This window comes from Heterodontus francisci, chromosome 7, assembly GCF_036365525.1.
Source record: "Heterodontus francisci isolate sHetFra1 chromosome 7, sHetFra1.hap1, whole genome shotgun sequence".
In the NCBI taxonomy this organism is placed as follows: Eukaryota; Metazoa; Chordata; class Chondrichthyes; order Heterodontiformes; family Heterodontidae; genus Heterodontus; species Heterodontus francisci.
The window spans coordinates 130,565,138-130,589,470 of NC_090377.1; the positions used below are offsets into that span (position 1 = coordinate 130,565,138).

The 24,333-nt window shown below is 44.2% G+C and overlaps 1 long non-coding RNA gene across 3 annotated transcripts in view; it reads left to right on the plus strand.

Moving 5' to 3' along the window:
* Positions 1-1,034: 1,034 nt before the first annotated feature.
* The window catches only part of LOC137371790 (uncharacterized), a 58,546-nt gene continuing 35,247 nt past the window's right edge, over positions 1,035-24,333 (plus strand). For 2 of the 3 annotated variants that reach the window (XR_010975286.1, XR_010975288.1), the window contains exon 1: positions 1,035-1,091. This is a non-coding gene — a long non-coding RNA (uncharacterized lncRNA). Of the gene's footprint in view, positions 1,092-1,134; positions 1,177-24,333 lie in introns of those variants that run through there. The other variant, XR_010975287.1, reaches the window with a different exon arrangement.

Consider the following 24,333-nt stretch of genomic DNA (forward strand, 5'->3'; position numbering starts at 1 on the left):
GATCTCTGGGCGCATTACAAAATTACCCATATATGACAAGGGCACTATCCAGGCAGCAAGGGAGCAGGATTTCCATCTTAGAAATTTGAGCATATGGGGCAGAGGCCAGGTTCAGGTGAGGAGGGCAGAGACTGTGATCAGGGCTCAAGGGTAGCAGTGATCCCTTTAAGGATGGCATGATAGGCCGCACCTAGACCTGGTTTCCTCTGAATGAAGTCCCCCCACCCCAAAGAGGACAGCAAACAGGCATTAGGTCCCTTATTTGAAGAAGCAAAGCAACAGGACTCATGCATGTTTTAGGCATGGGTCCTAGACACCAACTGTTTTTCCAATACCAATATGGCTGGCGGCACATTTCTGGCTTATATTGAATGTGTGTTTAATGCCCGCCATATTGGAGATTTAGAAGGCTGTCAAATTTTTATTACACTAGACCCAAGAAAACAAAGCAGAATAAAAGCCCAAAAATCCTAAAAATCTAAAATACAGGACTTACCCTGTTTGTTGCATGAGAAACTGTCCTTCAGTCGCATTCATATTTACTTTCATATAACAACAGCAAAATGTTCTGCAGAAATGAAACACTAAATAAACAGATCACGTCGAGAGAAGCCCCGGTGAGTATTTAACAGGAGCGGCTATATCACAGCACACTTGGAGAGGTCCCAATGAGCATTTAATAGGTGAGGAGTGGATTGAGAGAGGCCCTGGTGAGTATTTAACAGGAGCAGCAATATTAGAGCACATCTGGAGAGGTCCCAATGAGTATTTAATAGAAGAGCAGTGTACCAAGAGATTCGGTGTGTATTTAACAGGAGCCCGGAGTATCAGGAGAGGCCCTGGTGAGTATTTAACAGAACAGCAGTGTATCAGGAGAGGCCCTGGTGAATATTTAACAGGAGCACCATGGATCAGAAGAGACCTCGGTGAGTACTTAACAGGAGTACAGTGTATGAGCAAAAACTGCAGTAAATATTTAACAGGAGTACGGTGTATCAGAGCACATTGGGAGAGGCTCCAGTGAGTTTTCAACAGGAGCGCTATGTATCAGGAGTTTTTGTAACGAGCGCAATTTGTCAAGAGAGGTCCCGGTGAGTTTTTTGTAAGGAGTGCAGTGTATCAGGAGATGCCCTGGTGGGTATTTAACAGGAGCACGGAGTGTAGGAAGAGGTCCTGGTGAGTACTTAAAAGGAGCGCAGTGTATTCGGGCACATCAGGAGAGGCGTCAGTGGGTACTTAACAGGAGTGGAGTGTATTCGGAGAGGTTCTGGTGAGTGTTTAGAAGGAGTGCAGTGTATTGTGGGAGACACCGATGAGTATTTAACAGAGCGCGATGTGTCGAGACAAGCCTTGGTGAGTATTTAACAGGAGTGTGGTGAATTGGAAAAGGCCCTGATGAGTATTTAATAGGAAGAAGGTATTTCAAAAGAGGTCACAGTGAGTATTTAACAGGAGTGCAGTGTCTTGAGAGAGACCTCAGTGAGTATTTATAAGAGCATGGCATAGTGGGGGGGAGGCCCTGGTGGGTATTTAGCAGGAACGCGATGTATCAAGAGAGGCCTAAGTGAGTATTAAAAGAGAGCGGTGTATCAGGAGAAGCCACAGAGAACATTTAACAGCAGCGCAATCTATCGAGAAAGGCCCCTGCTGAGTATTTAACAGGAGCAGCTATATCAGAGGACATCTGGAGAGGCCTTGGTGAGTTTTTAAAAAGAGCTCAGTGTATCGAGAGAGGCCCCAGCGAATACTCAACAGGAGCACTAATTCGTAACAACTTGAAAGAATTTATTATGTATAAAAAGGTAAAACTTAACAAATCAGTCGATAATTTATTCGCCTCTGCAGGCTTCTCGTATCAACCGAGGATGCAGAACATGCTGCTCGGTTTGAACCCCGTTGCCTCGCCTTCTCTTTGTCTTCCTTGCAGTTTCTGAGGCTGTCCAATATGATGTTCCTCTTCTCTGCAATATCTATCAGCCTTTGCTGTGTTCTTTTATCCCATTTCAGATGAAAGAGTTCCCTCCGGCACAATGCTTTGACACAATGATTGGCTCTGAAGGCGCATGTCATTCTATGAGTGGTCCAATTCAGCTTGGCTCGATACACGTGCTGTCACACACATTACCTTATATGATATCTTTTGCACAAACAGCTTTGATTAGTTTAAGCTGTTCCCCGTTATCAGTAGTTTGAGCATATACAGGTAATTCATCAACCATGATCCACATAGTTTCTTGATAATTCAGCAGTAATTTGAAATTAACAAAGTTTTCTCGGGCATATCTCAACATTAACAAGCCTGTCTAAACCAGTTTAGTTCATGCTTATGGTTACCTGAGTTTGTTACACAAATGTAACAGTTTCAAGCATCTTCATCTGATCCTTTAGGACCCAAACGTCCATAGTAAACGAGATGGGTGCAGCGTGCACCACAAAATCCCTTAGAGCCCAAGGTTCCATACCATAAGAGCCTTTATTGATCAAGGTTCCAGTGTCAAAATTGTGAAAGAACAAACCAAACAAGATGGTACATGGCACCATAGTTCCAGTGGTTACCAGATACAAAGTGAAATCCTACATAATGGGATGTTAACATTGTTTGGGATAGTAATGCAATACTGTCCCAATGTGCCTCCTGGCTTGCCGTAGTCATGTGACCTCTACCATGAGGTACTCTGACTGGGGGCATCCATTACAGTCAGTTTCATTAAAGACGCACTATACACCAGACTGGCGTCCTGTGAGCTCGTAACATGGTGTCAGAGTGGGGCTGAGATTGAGTGGTGAAAAATTGTTGAGAAGCATAATTACGGAACAAAGGCACAGGAATGGTCAAAACTGCTAAAAGTCATAGGAAGCCACAGAAAAGGAACAAAGAAACAACTGAAAGCACAAGATAAGACAATGGCTGCAAATTTTCCTCTGCTTGCGCCAGTCTGAATGAAAGGTGATATGAAAAAGAACTGGCAGTTTTTCCGCTCGCAATGGCAAAATTACGAAATTGCACCGGATTTAATTAACAAACCAGAGTAGCTGCGAGTAGCTACACATTTATCACTGTTGAGGAGAGACTGTTACAAAGTGTATTCCACCCTAAATCTCTCTGAACAGCATAAAAAATGGACAGCAAACATTTTGAAAACCTTGAAGGCACACTTTGAACCCCAAGTGAACGTAACCTATGAATGGTATGTGTTCAATATTAGGGCCCAAGGTGAAAAGAGTCCATTGATCAATATGAGACTGCACTAACACAGCTCACAGAATCCTGTGAATTTGCACAACAAAAAGATGATCTAATTAAAGACAGGATTGTATTAGGCATAAGAGATCCCGCAGTGAGAGCACGTCTACTGAGACAAACTGACTCTCAGGAAAGCAAGCGATGTGTGCAGAAGCACTGAGGCTGTAAATCAGCAGCTAGAGCATATTCATGGCAGGACAGACCAGTACTCCTCTAGGATCTGTTCCGCGGTCAATGGTTTAGTGTGCTGCGACATATTGCAAATTTCTTTTTGTACTTTGAGGATTACCAGTCCAAGCTTTAGACTTGCTTCGGCTGAGATGAGTGGCTTTTGCCTGCCATCTATGATCTGGAACGCCAAATCTTTGTTCTTGCCATTGCATCGGGCTCTCAGAGTAACTTGTCCTCTTGGTACGAGTATGGATAGGACAGACATTCCAGGCCAAAAGGGCAGAAAGATCACAAAGAGCAGGATGCAAATCCTGCGGAATACATCATGCACAGAAAAATAAGGCAAGTACAGTGTGGGGAAAGCAATGTTCTCACTGCAAGAAGCTGAATTATTCTGCACACAAGTTTATGACTAGAAGGAAGCACAACAAGTAGGTACAGATGGCCACCAGAGAGATGTCAGTTGAAAATTCTGATGAATCACTGTACACCATACAACAGGTTGGTTCAGTCAGGTCGATAGGTGATAAATGGTTTGTGACTGCTGGAATGATGACTGCAGAAGGAGAATATCAAGTCAACATAAAGTGCCAGCTAGACACTGGTGAGTCATGCACATCATGACCTTCACAGACCTGTGTAAAGTGGCTCAACATGGCGATCCAAAAATGAAGCCCTCGAAAGTAAGGTTGAGGCTATATGATGGCAACATAGTAGTGCCAAGAGGACAAGGATAATCAACCAGATGAACAACCAACGACAATGCGCACCATTAAGAGACCGGCACCATTTAATGACTGCATGTGCAGAGACTGACAAGAATGACAAACTACTAATGCATGAGAACAGTCATATGCATAGTGGATAACTTGGGCAACTCAGTGTCAACAGTAATGCATGCAAATTTTTGGGGGGTTTTTTGTATGAAAAGGGGAATGTTTGGGATAGTAATGCAATACTGTACCAATGTGCCTCCTAGCTTGCCAAAGTCATGTGACCTCTACCACAAGGTACTCTGACTCGGGGCAGCCATTACAGTCAATTTCATTAAAGGCTCAGTATACACCAGACTGGTGTCCTGTGAGCTCATAAGAAACATGATTATATACTGGTCATAGCTAACTACAATCTTGTTAAATATTGATACAATTACCATGATTAAATATAAAACATAATTTTCTTACAACCCCAATGAGTATTTAACAGAAGTACGGTGTAGCAGGAAAGACCCCAGTGAATATTTAACAGGAGCGCAATGTATCAGAAAAGGTCCCAGGGAAGTTTTGTAAAGAGTGCAGTGGATCAAGCAAGGCTCCAATGAGTTTTTGTAAGGAGTACAGTGTATCAGGAGAGGATTTAACAGGAGCACGGTGTATCAAGAGTGGCCTTGATAAAAACCTGTCAGGGGCTTGGTGTATTGGGAGAAGCTCTGTATTTAAAAGGGGCCAGTATATCGGAGCACATTGGGAGAAGCTCCAGTGGGTATTTAACAGGAGCATGTTGAACCAGGAGAGGCTCCAGTGAGTATTTACAGGACTGTGGTGTATTGGAGAGGCCTTGATGAATATTTAATAGGAGCACGGTGTAGTAGCAGAGGCCTTGGTGAATATTTAACAGGAGCGTGGTGTATTGACAGAGGCCCCAGTGAATATTTAACAGGAGCACGATGTAACGCAGGAGGCCCAACTAACAGGAGTGCAGTGTATCTAGAGAGGCCGTGGTGAGTATTTAACAGGAACGCGGTGTATAGGAAGAGGCCGGAGCAAGCACTTAACAGGAGACCATTGTATTGGGGGAGGCCCCGATGAGCAGTTAATAAGAGCATGGTATATCAAGAGATGCCCACTGAGTACAAGGACATGATGTATCGAGGGAAGCCCTGGTGAATATTAACAGGAGCGCTGTCTATTGGGAGAGGCCCTAATGAGTATTTAACAGGAGGGCAGTATAACAGGAAAGACCCCTGTGAATATTTAATAGGAGCGCAAGGTATACAGAGAGGGCCCAGTGAGTATTTAACTGGAGCATGATATAACGAGTGAGGCCCTGATGAATATTAACAGCAGTGCAGTCTATCAGGAGAGGCCCTGATGGGTATTATAACAGGAGGAGAGTATAGTGGAACATATTGGGAGAGGCCATAGTGAGTACTTAACAGGAGTGATATATCGGGAGAGGTCCCAGTGTATATTTAAAAGAGTGACATGTATTAGGAGAGGCCCTGGTGCATATTTCACAGGAACATGGTGTATCAGGAGAGGCCCCAGTGAGTACTTAACAGGAGCATGGTGTTTTGAGAGAGGTCCTGTTGCATATTTAAAAGGATCATGCCTTTAAATATATTTGAAGCATCTGACACAAACAGGAGAAAAATCAGAAAAGTGTTGTTGCAGCCAACAGAGCCTGAAGAGCAATGGATCCTCAGGAATAAGAACAAAGTGTTTTTCATTTACAGTTTCATGTTTAACTGTGTGGGAGTTAAGGGGCTATTAAACTAAAACTATACATATAAAACATAAGCAATCAGAGTAAAACCCCAAGTCAATTTCAATAGGAAAACCAGTTAATTGGCCCAGAATCATGTTATTTGCCCAATTAGCAGCAGCGGACACAGGAAGGAGGCAGGACAAAGGGAGAAGAGGGCCTGATTTGAAGGGCAAGTGACAGCCATTGCTGTGGATGCTGTTCGTCTGAAAAAGGAAGGTGAGGCTGAGCAGAGGGCAGGGGGTAGAGAGGGCTCCCGTGCCAGGGCAATCCCCCAATTTTCAGACGCCTCACTTGAGGTGCTGCTGGAGGTGGTGACAGCACAGAGAAGGATCTTGTTCACTGCCAGCGGCAATAAAATTCTGCAAAACTGACCAAGAAGGCCTGGTTGGAGGCAGCTCATGAGGTCAGCAGCATAGGAGTTGTATTTAGGAAACAGGAACATAGGAAATAGGAGCAGGAGTAGGCCATTTGACTCTTTGAGCCTGCTCCACCATTCAACTAGATCATGGCTGATCTTCTACCTCAATGCTATTTTCCCGCACTATCCCCATATCCCTTGATATCTTTAATATCTAGAAATCTATCAATCTCTGTCTTGCACATACCCAATGACTGAGCCTCCACAGCCCTCTTGGGCTAGAGAATTCCAAAGATTCATCACCCTCTGAGTGAAGAAATTCCTCCACATCTCAGTCCTAAATGGTCGACCTCTTATTCTGAGACTGTCCCCTGGTTCTAGACCCCCCCCCCCCCCCCAGCCAGGTGAAACATCCTTTCTGTATTGACCTTGTCAAGCCCCATAAGAACTTTGGGCTGAATTTTATGCCGCCCCAGTGGGTCAGTTAGTGGCGTGGGGGCGGTGTAAAATTGAGTGGGAGGCTCCGGGAGGCCGAGCTGCCCCGCTCCCACCTCTGGTCGACTTTATGGCGGTCGGGTGGAATGGCCCGCCCGCCCGAGTCCAATCAAGGCCCTTAAGGGCCCGTGCCTGCCTCCACGGGTATTTTACCAGTGGCAAGTGGGTGTGCTGGGGGGAGTGAAAGGCCGCCCAGAGAAAGCTACCGGCCTTTCCGCGCCCCGGGGGGGGTGTGCATGGCAGTCAGGCACAGGGCACAGGGAAGGACCGATCTGCCTGGTGAGGCTCACTCACCTAGCCTGTCTAAATCCCCCTGAAGCCTTTTTGCATCCTCCTCACAACTCACATTTCCACCTAGTTTTGTGTCATCATCAAACTTGGAAATATTACATTTGCTCTCCACATCCAAATCATTGATATAGATTGTGAAAGCTGAGGTCCAAGAACTGATCCTTGCAGTTACCCACTAATCACAGCCTGCCAACCTGATAATGGCCCATTTATTCCTACTCTGCTTTCTGTCCGTTAACCAATTCTCAATCCCTCCTCGTATATTATCCCGAATTTCATGTGTTCTAATTTTGCTTACTAACCTCATGTGTGGGACCTTATTGAAAGCCTTCTGAAAATCCAAATACACCATATTCACTGGTTCCCACTTACATCCTCAAAAAACTCTGAGAGGTTCGTCAAACATGATTTCCCTTTCATAAATCCATGTTGATTCTACCCAATCCTACCATTATTTTCTAAGTGTCCAGTTATAACATCCTTTATAATAGATTCTAGCATTTTCCCTACTACAGGTCTGTAGTTCCCCATTTTCTCTCTTCTCCTTTCTTAAATAGTGGGTTACATTTGCTACCTTCCAATCTTCAGGAACCATTCCAGTATATATAGAACTTTGGAAGATGATCACCAACGCATCCACTATCTCTACAGCCACCTCTTTCAACACTCTGAAATGTAGATCATCAGGGACTTATCAACTTTCAGTCCCATTAATTTCTCCAGTGCTACTTTTTTACAAATACTAATTTCTTTCAGTTCTTCATTCTCATTAGTCCCTTGGTTCTTTAGTATTTCTGGGAGGTTTTTTGTATCTTCCTCCATGAAGATAGACACAAAGTATTTGGTTTCTCTGCCATTTCCTTACTCCCCATTGTAAATTCCCGTCTCTTCCTGTAATGGGCCGACATTTGTCTTTGCTAATCCTTTCCTTTTTACATACCATTGCTTCTACAGTCCATTTTATGTTTCTTGCTGGTTTACTTTCATATCCTATTTTCTCTTTCTTTATCAGTTTCTTGGCCCTCCTTTTGTTGAATTCTGAAATGTTCCCAATCCTCAGACTTACTACATTTTTTGGCAACTTTATAAGCCTCTTTAACTTCTCTTGTTAGCCATGGTTGGATCACCTTTCCTGTTGGGTTTTTGTGCCCTAAAGGAATGTAAATTTGTTGTAAACCATGTATTAATTCTTTAAATGCTAGCCATTGCCTGTCTACCATCATACCTTTTACTGTAGTTTCCCAATCTACCACAGCCAACTTGTCCCTCATACCTTTGTAGTTTCCTTTGTTTAGATTTAAGACCTTAGTTTCAGATTGAAATATATCACTTTCAAACTTAATGTAAAATTTTATCATATTGTAGTCACTTTTCCCTAGAGGTTCCTTTATAACGAGATTATTAATTAGCCCTTTCTGATTGCACAATACCGGATTTAAAATAGCCCATTCTCCAGTTGGTGCTTCAACATACAGTTCTAGAAAAGCATCTCGTATATATTTCAGAAATGTGTCCTCCACAGCATTAGTGCTAATTAGGTTTATCCAGTCTATATGTAGATTGAATTCCCCCATGATTACTGTACTACCCTTGTTACATGCACCTCTAATTTTCTGATTTATGCCATGCCCTACATTACCTATTTTGATGGCCTATAAACAACTCCACCAATGTTTGTTCCCCATTGCTGTTTCTTAGCTTTCCAAACTAATTTTATGGCCAGAAATTTTGTTGGGCGGGAGACCCTGCCCACCGGCGAAAAGATGGTGGTGAGCCCACCTCCACCGGGCCTGGGGAGCCAGGCTGGGGTTTTTCGCACCCCAAGACCTTAATTGATCTTGGGTGGGACTTCCACCTCCTTGAAACAGGAAGTTCTGCCTAATGGAGCCGCCGGCCAATCAGTGGGCCGACATTTCTTAGTCCCAGCAGCGCCACCGGGAGCAATGGCCACTGCTGGGACTACACCCAGCCATCGCAGGCAAGGTGAAGGTCGGCCCTGGAAGACAGCTACGTTTTTAGGGCCTCGCTGGGGACAATCAGCCGGGCTCCGGCGAGGCAAGGGGTGTCGGTTAGGGGAGTGGGGGAGTGTTGTGCATTGGGGACGATTGGGGCTTCAGGGGTGGCCCTCCATGGGGCACTGGATGCCCGATCAGGAAGGCCCCCCTCCCAGCCCGCAAGAAGGCCACCTGGTTTACAGATCATATCTGTTTACTTCTGTTTGTGCTGTCAATCCATCTACCTTGTTGCAAATGTTGCGTGCATTCAGATAGAGTGCCTTTAATCTGTCTTTTTATTATTTTCACAACCTCTGGTCTTATCTGCTGACGCACTCTTAGGTTTGTATGCTCTGTCCCTTCCTGCCACACTTAGATTATCAATTCCCTTATTGCTCTCTTGCCTTCTCCTCTCTCTCTAAATTATCACATCTTCCCTTACTTGGTCCCTCACACCCCACTATTTATTTTAAAGCCCTCTCTACCACCCTAGTTATACAACTCACCAGAACACTGGTCCCAGCATGGTTCGGTTGAAGTCCGTCCCAGCGGTACCGCTCCCACTTTCCCCAGTGGCCCATGAATCGAAACCCATTTCTCCCACACCAATCTTTGAAACACACATTTAACTCTCCAATCTTATTTACCCAACACGAATTTGCTCATTGCTCAGGTAATAATCCAGAGATTATTACCTTTGAAGTTCTGCTTTTTAATTTAACCCCTATCTGTTCATACTCTCTATGCAGAACCTCTTTCCTAGTCCTATCTATGTTGCTGGCACCCATGTGGACCATGATAACTGGATCGTCCCCCTCCCACCTCAAGTGCCTCTCCAGCCATGAGCAGATGTCCAAAACTTTGGCACCAGGCAGGTAACAGCCTTCTGGGCTCTCACTCTTGGCCCTATCTGTACTATCACGTACATAGGAAAATAGCCCATCAAACCTGCCCCGCCATTCAATATGATTATGACTGATCATCCATTTCAATGTCCTTTTTCCCACACTATCCCCATATCCCCTTATGTCATTTGTATTTAGAAATCTGTCAATCTCTGCTTTAAACATAATGACTGAGCTTCCACAGCCCTCTGGCGTAGAGAATTCCAAAGATTCACAACCCTCTGAGTAAAGAAATTTCTCCTCATCTCTGTCCTAAATGGCTTCCCCTTTATTTTGAAATTGTGTCCCCTGGTTCTAGACTCCACAACCAGGGGAAACAGCTTAGCTGCATCTACCCTATCTATCCCTTTAAGTATTTTGTAGGTTTCAATGAGATCCCCTCTTATTCTTCAAAACTCTAGAGAATACAGGCCCAGTTTCCCCAATTTTTCTTCATAAGATAGTCCCACCATCCCAGAAACAAGCCTAGTGAACCTTCGTTGCACTCCCTCTCTGGCAATAATATCCTTCCTAAGGTAAGGGGACCAAAACTGCACACAGTACTCCAAGTGCGGTCTAACCAATGTTCTAAACAATTGAAGCAAGACTTCACAACTCCTGTACTCAAATCCTCTTGCGATAAAGGCTAACATACCATTCGCCTTCCTAATTGCTTGTTGCACCTGCATGTTGGCTTTCAGTGACTTATTGACAAGGACACCCAGGTCCTTTTGTAGATCTACACTTTCTAATCTCTTACCATTTAAGAAATACTCTGCACATCTATTCCTCCCACCAAAGCGGATAAGCTCACATTTTTCCACACTATATTCCATCTGCCATGTTCTTGCCCACTCACTCAGTCTGTCCAAATCCCCTTGAAGTCACTTTGCATCTTCCTCACAACACACATTCCCACCTAGTTTTGTGTCATTCGTGAACTTGGTGATACTTCATTTGGTCCCCCCATCCAAATCATTGATATATATTTTGAACAGCTGGGGCCCTGCGGTACCCCACTAGTCAAAGCCTGCCAACGCAGGAATGACCCGTTTATTCCTACTCTCTGTTTTCTGCCTGTTAACCAATCCTTAATCCATGCCAGTATATTACCTCCTATTCCATGAGCTTTTATTTTGCTAACCAATCTCCTGTGGGGGACTTTATCAAAAGCCTTCTGAAAATCCAAGTATACCACATCCACCAACTCCCCTTTATCAATTCTGTTAGTAACATCCTCAGCAAACTCCAACAGGTTCGTCAAACATGATTTGCTATTTATAAATCCATGTTTCTTGGCTCCACCCAAACAGATTCCACATTTTGTTCTTCCGATCTGAGATCCTCCCTTACTAATATACTGATCCCATCCCTTATTATCAGCGCAACACCACCTCCTTTTCCTTTTTGCCTGTCCTTCCTAAACGCCGAATATCCTTGAATATTCAGTTTCCAGTCTTGGTCACCTTGTAGCCACATTTCCATTATGGCAATTAGATCATACCCATTTACCTCTATTTGGGCCTTTAAATCACCTACCTTGTTGCGAATGCTGTGTGCATTCAGGTACAGAGCCTTAACCTTGTCTTCTTGATATTCTGCATTCTAAGCCTAATTGATGCTCACCTTTGTCTTGCCTGCTTTCTAATGTCACTTGCTACTTTTCTACCTCCTGTTACCAGCTTTACTTCCTTCCAATTTGAGCTACCCCTCGGGTTCCCATCCCCTCGGTTAAAGCTAGTTTAAACCCTCCCCATCAGCACTAGCAAATCTCCCTGCAAGGATATTCGTTCCAGTCCTGTTAAGGTGTAGCCTGTCCATCTTGTACAGGTCCCACCTGCCCCAGAACCGGTCCCAATGCCTCAGAAATCTGCGCCTTCCCTCCTATACCAATTCTCCACCCAATAGCTTTCTGTACCACGGTGACATTGTCAGTTTGCTCAACCACCCTGCAGCCCTCGCTCTCATCCATACAAGCTGCAAGAACATCAAGCCTATTAGATAACTGCAGCAGCCAAGTCTCCTCTACCTCTTCCTTCTCGATCCCCTTACCTGCCTCACTCGCGGTCACACTCTCCTGTCCCTGACCACTGACCAAATCAGAAGGGGTGCAAAGTGTCCAGGTAACTTTCCCCGCTCCCTGATGCATCACAGTGTCTGTAGCTCGGCCTCCAGCTCAATGACTCTGAGTCGAACGTCCGACACTTGCTGCAGATGTGGTTTCCATGGATCACACTGGTGCCCACCTGCTCCCACAAACTGCAGCCACAACACATTACCTGCTTTGCCATTTTTATTGTATTTTAATTAACTATTTGATTAATTATTTAAATTGTTTTTTTTTAAATTAATGCCTCTGCTCACGAGCCACTTAAATTACTAATTTAAACCTTATTCACAGTAATAAATCTTGCCACATATAAGGCAGCTACTTGAGGGTTATTTTAAAAAAAGAAAATAGAACGTTTTTCTAATTTTCCAGCTGCTTACACACAAACCCTAACCACAGTTACTCACCAACCAACCAATTTATGACTTTTCTGTGATATCACTGTTAGATTCTTTTTTTCACTCTTTCTTCAAACCCAGGGCACACCAACTTCCAGCCACAGCCGCAGCCTACTTCTCTGGTCTCCCAGGTAAATGTAAACCCTGAACCTCGGACTGGATTTATACTCTTCCGTGCATTTCCTTGCAGGTCCGCTGGCTCTCTGGTCTCCCAGGTAAGTGTAGGCCCCTAACCATAGGCTGGATTTATAATGTCCCTCTCCAGTACAGTGAGGAGGAACTGAGTCCAGTGCAGAAAACATTTCAATGACCTGCTTGAGTCTGGCAAGTTGAGTCGAAAGGTAGACCCAGATGGTATGCCTCCTGATCAGCAGTCACCGAATACAAAAGTCAGGGGCGTCCTGAGGGTGCATAGAGTTCTCCTGACTATAGGCGAGATGGTGCTCGGCAACATTGATGACCTTCTGTTATAACTCCCACAGCGCCAGCTGCAAAGGTGGGAGGAGGCAAGACGAGGTCTACCTGTTCAGGAGGAGTCAGAGGAGGAGACACCTCGGAGCCTGCACCATCACATCCTTCTTGTAAACTCTTCACCAGTGCAGATACTCACACCTCGGTGGGTCATCAGGGGTTATTAAAGATTGTGACACAGGGTGAAGCGCACATCACCGCAGAGCAGGAGGATACAGGGGAGGTGGAGTCAGCTGTGGCCAGTCCCCTTCGGAGGATGGAGGATGGGCGTAGCCCTGTTCAGCAGGGCAGAGATGCAGAGACTAGGGAATACTGAAACAGGCGAGTCTACCTGAAGAACCAGTGTCAGATGAGTGCCCACATGTTGGAGTTACCGGAGGCACTGCAGAGTCATGGGATGAGAATGAAGTAGTCCTGTGCCACCATCTCTAATAACACGTGAGAACCCACTGAGGTGCGAGTATCTTCGTTGGTGGAGGGTGCACAAGAAAGATGTGATGGTACAGGCTCCAAGGTGTCTCTCCTCTGACTCTTCCGGAATAGGTAGGCCTTGGTGTGACTCCTCCCCCTCTGCAGCTGGCCCTGTGGGAGTCATAACAGAAGGTGGTTATGAGAAATATACACAGTCAACTGTTATTTGGATAAAGCACTGGGCATATTGTTGCACTCTGGCAGACTTGTGTATTTTCATTTCTTCATGGCAAAAGGCATGAGGATGGAGAATAACGTTTGGCAGTGCATTGGGGAAGAGTGTGCCAGATGGAGACACTGGAGTCTTGCAATGGTAGTGCCATTGGAAGGTTGCTGACGTTTGTTCTTAACAGATGCTTCCTCTCACTCAAAGTCAACCCCTCTCTGGAGGGCCATGTTATGCAGTGCAAAGCAGACCACCACAATGTGCAAGACCCTTGAGGGCATGTAGTGGAGGGTGCCACTCGACTGGTCAAGGCACCTGGTTCTCATCTTAAGCAGGCCAATGGCCAGCTCAATAATGACCCTTGTGCTCAGGTGGCATCAGCTGTTGTGTTTCTCAGCCTCTGTGGCAGGGTTACGCACCAGAGTCATCAGCCATCTCCTCATAGGATAAGCCTTATCTGTTAACAACCATCCAACCGTCCGATGGTTCCATGAAGAGCTGTGGCATTTGCGATTGCCAAAGCAAGACATTTAGGGAGTGGAATCCCTTACTGTTGAGAAATCTCCCTGGCTGGTCAGTCGGTGCTTTGATGACTGCATGGGTGATCCCCTGCACCTGAGGGAATCTGGCAACTGAGGCAAATCCCACTTCCCTTAGAGCTTGAATACCACTATCCACCTTGAATTCAATGTAACCCATGCCATCTTGGACAGAGCATCCGTCACCTCCCTGTTGCAATGATATGCTGCTGCCAATGTCTGCCGTCACTGTTTGAAAGGACCTGGTTGCAAAAACGTGCAAGGTCACTGTGACTTATGCAGCCAGGAGAAGGCCAGGGCGAAGTTTTCTGTGAACCGTCAGATGACCCTAAACAAGCGCACACAGGCCAGCAAACCTGTCTGGACAGGTGCAGCCTTCCTTGGCATGTCCAGGTAGCTTCTCTGTAGGCAGTAGACCTTCTGCTGAGGATATAGATCTTCATTGCCTTCCTGGCCCTCATTCCTCACTCCTGCACCCTGTTGCCCAGGGGTCTGCCTCTGCTCCTGTGGATGCTGCTCCTCATAGCGGGTCAATCTTTTCTCGAAGTAGCTTAATCTCATTTCCTGTTATGTCCTTCCTTCCTTTCAATTGGAATGTGCAGTCTTCCTGAACTACCGTGCCACCCCCATCTATAAGGCCCATAAGCCTCAGGACCTGTTCACACCACCCCAAACCACCCTTCCATTACTCCACCCTTCCACAAAATGTCCTTGTCAAGAGTGAGAAAATATGACCCATAAATCTCTTGATCCTATGCAACTGGTTGTCTGTTGATAACAGTCTTTTCTGAGCTTTTCCTCTATACTGGTACCTCTTGCTGCTGTTCCACCATTCTCCACTGTATTTGCGACTCCTCCTCCCCGTCGTGGTTGAGACCCTGCGTGGATCCCTTAGAAAGAAAGTTCAAAATTGGCCCCTAAAAAGCTGATAACGAGCTCATTAATAGGGTTAACTGGCTATTAATTGACCTTGGATAGGTTGCCTTTTATGCCTCTTGGTGGAGCCTTTTAAATTTTGAGTGTGCTGGTTTCATGTCAGGAACCTGGCACACCAACCCGATGGGTGGGAATAAGCGACTGCCTGCCCCTGTTCCTGCCATCTAATTTAAATAAAGATCCTGACCCATATGTGTGTAAATGCTCTAAGCATCATAAATAAGGTTGGTAAGCTGCAGAGACAAATAGCCACAAAGGATGTGCTACAGTGGCTCAAACAAGGGTGGGTTAAGGACACTTAATGGGCTGGATTTTATGGGTCCTCCTGAGGAGGGGTTGGTGGCAAGGGGGAGCCCATAGAATCGCAACATATGGCAGGGGGTGGAGGGCCCATCACCACCCCGCCGCCAAGTGATTTTGCCGGGGCGGGGTTGGCTGACGGCAGCCTACCTGCCCAGTGCCAATTAAGGCCCTTAAGTGGCTGATTAACTGCCACTTAAGGGCCTCTTCCTGCCATCACTGGGGTCTAACCAGCGGAACGGGGTTTCCTCTGCCACATGGGGAGGGTGCCTTGTAAAACGAGGCACAATCCCTGTGGGCTTGGGGTGGGGTCCCTCTGTGGGCCATCTGTGGCCCACAGAGGTCCCCAGCAAGCAAAACCTACAACTCAATAGGAATCCCCTCCCCCCCCCCCCCTCCCCCCTCCTGGACTTCACATCCACCCCCGTCACCGGGGCCTTCGGACTGGCCACAGCAACCCCACCTCACCTACCTGATGTCTGGGGTTCCAGGGCTGGGCCTGGGTCCAAGGCCTCTGTAGTACTGGTAGTGGCCACCACACCCGGTGGTGCTGCTGATACTGCTGAGCCGCCAGCCCTGTGATTGGCTGGCAGCTCTTCGAGGCGGGATCCCATCTTTAAAGGGATGGGATCCCGGCACAGGACATAGGCTTGAAATGCCGGAGGATTGCTCCAAGGGGCATGAAAAGGCTGAGGCAAGGTTTCCCATACCTTTTTGGCCCAGTGCCAGGAGCCCCGCCTCCTCCACAAAATCCAGGTCAATACTTCTGGCTACACTGTATTCAGGAAAGATAGGGAAGGAAAGAAAGGAGGGGAGGTGGCTGTATTGATCAACGATACTATTACAGTACTACAAAGGAAAAGGGATTAGATGGGAATGTTGGCATAGTGGTTATGTTATGACAACAGATGTCTGGATGAATAATCTGGAGCCATGAGTTCAAATCTCACCATGGCAGCTGGGAAATTTAAATGTAGTTAATTAAGTAAAACTGGAATAAAAAGCTATTATTAGCAAATGTGACCATGTAACTACCAGATTGTCATTAAAAACCTATCTTGTTCACTAATGTCCCTTCGGGAAGGAAATCTGCTGTCCTTGCTCAGTTTGGCTTATATCTGATTCTAGACCCACAGCACTGTGGTTGACTCTTAACTGCCCTCTAAAATAGTCTAGCAAACCATTCAGTAGTATTCAAGAAGCTGGCTCACCACTACCTTTACAAGGGCAATTAGGGATTGGCAATAAATGCTGGCTTCAGGAACTAGATATACCAGGTTACGGGATCTACAGGAAAAATGGTACAAGGGGAGGAGTAGTCTCAGTGATTGAGGATATAATGAGAAGTAAGAAGGCAATGGAGACTTTATGGCTAGAATTCCAAAATAGAAAAGGATTTAAGACTGTAGTGGGAGTTGTGTATTGGCCCCTGGTGGCAGCTGTGAAGTGACATTTAAATGCCGAGATTAGACATGCATGTAGCAAAGGCAGAGTGATTTTAATGGGGGATTTTAACTTTCATATAATTTGGGATAAGCAGACTAGCAGATGACGGAAAGATAGTGAATTTCTTGAATGTGTCCGGAAAAGTTTTCTGCAGCAATATATCCTAGAACCAACAAGGGGGCATACTACATTAGAATTAGTAATGAGTAGTAAGCCAGATTTAATTAACAGTGCATGAACATATATCTAATAGTGATCACATGATCGAGTTCAATGTAGTGTTTGAAAGGGAGAAATATGAAATATTCTAGTTTTAGGTAAGGCTGAATTCAATGGGATGAGACAGAGATTGCCCACAGTAAACTGGCCAAATCTGTTAATGGATAAAATGACAGAAGAGCACTTAAAGGTGTTCAAAAAATAATTTAACATGATACAGAACTGATTTATACCCCCAAGGAGCATGAGGTCTACTTGCCAAAGAAGACAAACAGGGACAACTAAGGAAGTAAGAAACAACATGAAACTAAAAGAAAAAGCATACAAAAATGCAAAAAAAGGTACAGATCTGAGAAAATGGGAACGATATAAAGAACAGCGAAGGGTGACAAAATAAATTGTAAGAGCTGCAAAAAGTATGAAAAGAAATTGAAAGGGATATCAAAATCAACACAAATGTTTTTATAAATACATTAGGAAAAAGAGAGTGGCCAGGAGCAATGTGGGCCTCTTAAAAACTGATAATGGTGATATTGACAATGAAAATAAGAAAATGGCAGACAAATGGCTGAATAATTACTTCGCATCAGTATTTACGGTAGACAAAGAAGTCAGCATGCCAGACGTCCCAAGGAAACTAATAATGAATTGGGGACAGGGACTCCCCAAAATTAGCCTAAGTAATAGATTAATAAGATCATAGAATCATAGAATGGTTACAGCACATCTTTATGTGCCAATCGGCAAAAGCAACTCACCTATTCCTAATCCCTCACCTTTTCCTTGTAGCCCTGCAATTTTTTTCTCTTCAGATAATTATCCAATTCTCTTTTGAAGGCCTCGACTGACTCTGCCTTCTCCACTCTTACAGGCAGCGGATTCCAGATCCTAACCAATCACTGCGTAAAAAAAGCTTTTCCTCATGACGCTGTTGCTTCTTTTGCTGATCAGCTTAAATCAGTGTCATCTGGTTCTGGATCATTTTGCCAATGGGAACAGTTTCTCCCCATCTACTCTGTCCAGTCCCCTCATGATTTTGAATACCTCTATCAAATCTCCTCAATCTTCTCTTCACCAAGGAGAACAACCCTAACTTCTCCAACCTATTCACGTAACTGAAGTTCCTCATTCCTGGAACAATTCTTGTGAATCTTTTCTGCACTCCCTCTAATGCCCTAATATCTTTCTGAAAGAACTGGACACAATACTCTGGTGGAGGCCGAACCAGCGTTTTATACAGGTTTATCATAATTTCCTTTTTTTGAATTCTATGTCCCTATTTATAAAGCCTAGGATCCCGTATGCTTTGTTGACTGCTTTCTCAACCTGCCCTGCCACTTTCAATGATTTGTGCACATATAACCCCAGATACCTCTGCTCCTGCACCCCTTTTAGAATTGTACCCTTTAATTTATATTGCCGCTGCTCATTCTTCTGAACAAAATGAATCACTCCAATGAAGAAAATAGAGACAAAGGCAGTAAATAATGTCAAATCCCAGGACCTGATGGTTTCAATCCCAGGATTTTAAAGGTTACGATCAACCTGTTGAATTCTCTTGAGAATCAAGCTCTCGGTGGATGCAGGCCTGAGATGATGGTAGATTTCTCTCTTGATGAAGGTTGTGTTGAAGATGGTAAGATGGTGGGTTATGTCTAACTCTCACTGCTGTATACTGTAGACTTCAGATTTTTTCAGTAGTGCACTGTGCTTCCTGGCTTGGCTGGAACTCAAACGGTTACAAGTAGGGTTAGTCTCTCTCTCTTTCTGGCTGTCTTTTTTTTAAGGTAAAACTGTGTCACATGTCACCTCCTGGTAGGAGACATTCTCCTCTTTTCCCCATGGCGATTGCACAATGGTCCAGTACATGGCTACTTCACACTTCCTTTGTTTTAGAAGAAGACATTCAATTCTAGAATATTTTTAGGATAGGTGTAAGATGGGTTTAATTAACACCTTTTAGCTTTAAAGATTTGTTCTTTGTCTTTGTCAGACTGAATACACAAAAGGCCAATCCCCTTATCTTCGGTGGCCATGTTGGGCCAGTGTTCACTTTTTTAAAAATAAAGGTTCATTTTTCAAAACTCTTCAGTGTTAGTCCATGATTGTTGTATCATCACACCTCCAGTGTGTGTGACATCGGGAAATTACTAGAATCTATAATTAAGGACAAGATAAGGATAAGATAGAATTTTGAAAATTTTCAGATGACAGAGAGAGCCAGCATAGATTTGTAAAAGGTAGATAATGGCTGATGAATCTGGTTGAAATTTTTGAAGAGGGGAATGCCCATGGATGTTCTTTATATGAACTTTCAGAAGGCATTTGATAAAGTTCCTCATAAGAGACAGTCAGATCAAATTGAAACTCGTGTAATTGAAGGCACATCTATACCAAGATCTGTAATCCCCAACTCTTTAGTTTTTAATTTAGTTTAGAGATACAGCATTAAACAGGCCCTTTGGCCCACCGAGTCTGTGCCGCCCAAAAACCACCCATTTATACTAATCCTACATTATTCCCCATCACATCCCCACACTAGGGGCAATTCACAATGGCCAATTTACCTATCAACCTGCAAGTCTTTGGCTGTGGGAGGAAACCAGAGCACCCGGCAGAAACCCACGCGGTCACAGGGAGAACTTGCAAACTCCGCACAGGCAGTACCCAGAACTGAACCTGAGTCGCTCGAGCTGTGAGGCTGCAATGCTAACCACTGTGGCGCCCTCACAGTATATTTTATCTAGTAAATTAGCCAACATCCTCTTATTCTGGATGCAAAAATGTTTCCAGTTACCATTATCGATCAATTTTAACAAATTTCCACCAAAGAATAATTGGTATTGCATTCAGGAGTTGCCATTGTTGAGGAGAGACAAAGCATTTCATTTATTAATGGTGGAGCAAAAAGCTCTATTTTTTTCCACTAATAATTGAGTAGATGGGAAAGGTCAATTACTCATTGGAATACACAAATATTGATAACATACCCTGGACATCAGTGTATTCTCACCATTGGGTCTTTATTCCACTAAATGTTGACCTCAAGTACTTAGCAATCCTTCAAGTAGCCACACTAATTACGATTAAAATTCTGGCAAGGTTGCTTCCATTGTCAAGTAAGGTCCTTTCATCTGTGGATTGTCTATCTACAGTTTGCACTTTCAGAATTAACATAAAGCCTTTTCATATGTATCAGCCCTGTGGTTATAATCTTGAACACCTCGGCTTTAAGTACACAACTATAAAAAGCTGCCCAAGATAGCTATTCCATTTGCTATAACATACATAAGCAGTCAAGGGATTCATGTTTTGGCTTCTTACCAGAAGTTCTGAGTTCAATTCCCAGTGCTGCCTCTCACTTAGGCTTTCCCTTTTCAGCTGTTGAGTTTTGTCAAGATTACTAAATAAAATACTCCGTAGAAGCAAGGCACCCCATTTTGTGGAAGTGACAAAGGGAGAGGAATGGCACAGTCCCCACTTGAATTATATAGCCTCGCTGACCAATCATTGCAATAATATTGACAATAACAGAGAATTGAACCAGTCCGTGGCTCTAACCTTGCTTCTGATCTAGGTGTCAGAGGATCCACAGGCCAAACAGCTTGAAGGAGCAGAAAATAAAGGATGGTGAGAAAATATTTGTTCTAAATTCTAGTTACTTTGAATATGAGAATTCCACCTGTGCTTGTTTTTGGCAGGATGGTCTAAGCCACAGACTGGTTCACTTCATGAAGGCTGTCAATATTATTCTATAATTGGCCAGCAGGGCCATATGCTTTGACTGGTGTTTATGCCAATCCTTCCCGCATCTTGCTTTCATGGGAACACCATGCTCTCACAATATGATTCATCTAGTAATACAGCCAAACCCTAACAAAGTCAGCCTTTATTAGCTAACGTGCTTACGAAGTTAATTGTTGCTTCAATTGCTGAAGATTGTAGTCATTTGTAATAACTTAGCTGTAAAGAAAGAATGAAAATCTTTGTACATTTACTCCACAAGTAATCTGCATGACTAGCTGATTAAATTGCTGACTAATTCACAGCCTGCACACTCATTTTATTCCTGCCTTGTTCCAATTCATCGTATCTGGAGCTCTGCGATTACCACACAAGCAAGGTGAAGATAATGAAAAGGTCTAAACACTGCTTTGTTCACAAGACAAAAGATACCAGCAACAGAAAGATGCAGTATCCATTAACAATGACGTTCAAAAAGGCAACTCCATATCAGTAAAATATAGATTCACTTAAAAAAAAAAGTCTCCAGCTCCTCACTGGCAATGACTGAAGTGTGATAATTGCTGTTTTGTTAGTGAATTAATCATGGACAAAAATCCTCGATTGCTCAATTGTTACGACCGACCACTCCAGTCAAAACCCCAATCAAAATATACGATTCTGATTGTGGTGGGAGAAACGCACTGATAGGCAATCTGTGGAGTGACGGGATTGAATTAACATATCATTTAAAACTTTCCAAATTAAAGAAAGACCCAGCCAAATTGTACCATCTATTAATCCCCGAATGAGGCTAACCAAACCAGGTGTCTTTAAATCAATAAATTAACTCTTTAATTAGAAGAATTAAATTCTTAAACACTATGAAGATAGAAACAACATTTAAAATAGAAAAATTAGAGTCCTTTTAAATTTACAGTCCAAAGTTCCTGGAAGTCCTCACAGAATGTTGCTTGAAGTCCTCACAGCTGTCCGATGCGGAAAAAAAAGTTCTTCCACAGTAGAACAGTCCGTAGTCTAACTCTAGCAGTAGGTGATGCTTTCCTTCTCCAGCGAATTTCAATAATTAATGACTTGCAAACACATTCAATAGAATCAATCTGACGTTAGAGTTTTTGAGGGATAAAAGATTGTCACAGTCTAACTTCCCTTCCTTCAGTTTAAATTACCAAGAGATCTCTGTTTTGGCTTGACTTTTTTTTTAGAATTTTGAGAGATAATTAAACAAACTAAAATCCTATTCCTTCAGTTTAAATGGTTGAGAGCTCTTTTTCCAGGTGCTGTCACCACAGCTGTCTGTCTGTGTGTCTTCTGCAACATCCTAGTAAATCTCCTCTGCACCCTTTCAAAAGCTTCCACATCCTTCCTATAATGCGGTGACCAGAACTGCACGCAATACTCCAGGTGCGGCTGCACCAGAGTTTTGTACAGCTGCAGCATGACCTCGTGGCTCCGAAACTCGATCCCCCTACTAATAAAAGCTAACACACCATATGCCTTCTTAACAGCCCTATTAACCTGGGTGGCAACTTTCAGGGATTTATGTACCTGGACACCAAGATCTCTCTGCTCATCTACACGACCAAGAATCTTCCCATTAGCCCAGTACTCTGCATTCCTGTTACTCCTTCCAAAGTGAATCACCTCACACTTTTCCGCATTAAACTCCATTTGCCATCTCTCAGCCCAGCTCTGCAGCCTATCTATGTCCCTCTGTAACCTACAACATCCTTCGGCACTATCCACAACTCCACCGACCTTCGTGTCATCTGCAAATTTACTAACCCACCCTTCTACACCCTCATCCAGGTCATTTATAAAAATGACAAACAGCAGTGGCCCCAAAACAGATCCTTGCGGTACACCACTAGTAACTAAACTCCAGGATGAACATTTGCCATCAACCACCATCCTCTGTCTTCTTTCAGCTAGCCAATTTCTGATCCAAAGCACTAAATCACCTTCAATCCCATACTCCCGTATTTTCTGCAATAGCCTACCGTGGGGAACTTTATCAAACGCCTTACTGAAATCCATATACACCACATCCACGGCTTTACCCTCATCCACCTGTTTCGTCACCTTCTCGAAAAACTCAATAAGGTTTGTGAGGCACGACCTACCCTTCACAAAACCGTGCTGACTATCGCTAATGAACTTATTCTTTTCAAGATGATTATAAATCCTATCTCTTATAACCTTTTCCAACATTTTACCCACAACCGAAGTAAGGCTCACAGGTCTATAATTACCAGGGCTGTCTCTACTCCCCTTCTTGAACAAGGGGACAACATTTGCTATCCTCCAGTCTTCCGGCACTATTCCTGTTGACAATGACGACATAAAGATCAAGGACAAAGGCTCTGCAATCTCCTCCCTGGCTTCCCAGAGAATCCTAGGATAAATCCCATCTGGCCCAGGGGACTTATCTATTTTCACACTTTCCAACATTGCTAACACCTCCTCCTTGTGAACCTCAATCCCATCTAGCCTAGTAGTCTGTATCTCAGTATTCTCCTCGACAACATTTTCTTTCTCTACTGTAAATACTGACGAAAAATATTCATTTAACGCTTCCCCTATCTCCTCTGATTCCACACACAACTTCCCACTACTATCCTTGATTGGCCCTAATCTAACTCTAGTCATTCTTTTATTCCTGATATACCTATAGAAAGCCTTAGGGTTTTCCTTGATCCTATCTGCCAATGACTTCTCGTGTCTTCTCCTCGCTCTTCTAAGCTCTCCCTTTAGATCCTTCCTGGCTAGCTTGTAACTCTCAAGCGCCCTAACTGAGCCTTCACGTCTCATCCTAACATAAGCCGCCTTCTTCCTCTTGACAAGCGCTTCAACTTCTTTAGTAAACCACGGCTCCCTCGCTCGACAACTTCCTCCCTGCCTGACAGGTACATACTTATCAAGGACACGCAGTAGCTGCTCCTTGAATAAGCTCCACATTTCGTTTGTGCCCATCCCCTGCAGTTTCCTTCCCCATCCTACGCATCCCAAATCTTGCTTAATCGCATCATAATTTCCTTTCCCCCAGCTATAATTCTTGCCCTGCGGTATATACCTGTCCCTGCCCATCGCTAAGGTAAACCTAACCGAATTGTGATCACTATCACCAACGTGCTCACCTACATCTAAATCTAACACCTGGCCGGGTTCATTACCCAGTACCAAATCCAATGTGGCATCGCCCCTGGTTGGCCTGTCTACATACTGTGTCAGAAAACCCTCCTGCACACACTGGACAAAAACTGACCCATCTAAAGTACTCGAACTATAGTATTTCCAGTCAATATTTGGAAAGTTAAAGTACCCCATAACAACTACCCTGTTACTCTCGCCCCTGTCGAGAATCATCTTCGCTATCCTTTCCTCTACATCTCTGGAACTATTCGGAGGTCTATAGAAAACTCCCAACAGGGTGACCTCTCCTCTCCTGTTTCGAACCTCGGCTCATACTACCTCAGTAGACGAGTCCTCAAACGTCCTTTCTGCCTCTGTAATACTCTCCTTGATTAACAATGCCACCCACCCCCCCCCCCCCCCCCCACCTTTTACCATCTTCTCTGTTCTTACTGAAACATCTAAATCCCGGAACCT